Source organism: Microtus ochrogaster, unplaced genomic scaffold (genome assembly GCF_000317375.1).
Source record: "Microtus ochrogaster isolate Prairie Vole_2 unplaced genomic scaffold, MicOch1.0 UNK8, whole genome shotgun sequence".
In the NCBI taxonomy this organism is placed as follows: Eukaryota; Metazoa; Chordata; class Mammalia; order Rodentia; family Cricetidae; genus Microtus; species Microtus ochrogaster.
Genome location: NW_004949106.1, coordinates 1,376,194 through 1,377,216, shown reverse-complemented (window position 1 = coordinate 1,377,216; position 1,023 = coordinate 1,376,194). Strand labels below are relative to the sequence as shown.

General features: G+C 42.6%; 1 protein-coding gene across 1 annotated transcript in view; it reads left to right on the top strand.

Moving 5' to 3' along the window:
* LOC101990377 (aldehyde oxidase 2-like) overlaps positions 1 to 1,023 on the top strand; it is a 73,040-nt gene that overhangs the window by 16,417 nt on the left and 55,600 nt on the right.

The following is a 1,023-nucleotide window of genomic DNA, read 5'->3' as shown; positions in this document are numbered from 1 at the left end:
AATACTGAGTAGGCATAAGAGAATGTTATAAAATACCTGTGGATGTGTTAATAAACACACTTCTTGAACACCTACATTCATTTTAATAACTTTGCTTCATATACACATCCGTAACCCAGTGGGAGAATGCTAGCCTAGCCTGTCCAAGCTCTGGGTTTGCTCCTCAGCATTCCCCCACAAACTTGTAGTCCTCTGTGATGAAAAGAAGGGTACCCCACTACTCCTGCTTCCTACCCTCTTGATGGTACCCTACAGCTGAACTGTGTTGGTCCATTGGCTAGTCTCTTCCTCATGTCTGAACCCCTAAACAACATGGCTGTTAGTTTTGTACATACTGCACAGAGACTGTCACTATTCTTATGAAATTTGTGTTTTTTTAATCAATATTCTTTTTTTTTAAAGATTTGTTTACTTATTATGTATGCGGTGTTCCATCTGCGTGCGTGCCTGCAGGCCAAAAGAGGGCACCAGATTGCACATACTCATGAGCCACCATGTGGTTGCTAGGAATTGAACTCAGAACCTCTGGAAGAACAGCCAGTGCTCTTAACCGCTGAGCCATCTCTCCGGTACAATTCAGTCAACATCCTTGACCTGAGACTCATCCCCTCATTTTGTACATACCTGAGTCCTCCATTATAAAGCACAGGATGGTTTTCCCTGCCATCTTTCATGGGAAGGCAGCTATTAAAATAGCTTCAGCTATTGTCAGCCTCCCAAGGTTTTATAAACGCCATTCTTTTTTTAATTGATTTTATTGAGCTCTACATTTTTCTCTGCTCCCCTCCTTTCCTCTCCCCTCCCCTTCTACCCTCTCCCATGGTCCCCATGCTCCCAATTTACTCAGGAGAGCTTGTCTTTTTATGCTTTCCATGTAGATTAGATCCATGTATGTCTCTCTTAGGGTCCTCATTGTTGTCTAGGTTCTCTGGGATTGTGAATTGTAGGCTGGTTTTCTTTGCTTTATGTCTAAAAAGCCACTTATGAGTGAGTACATGTGATATTTGTCTTTCTGGGTCTGGG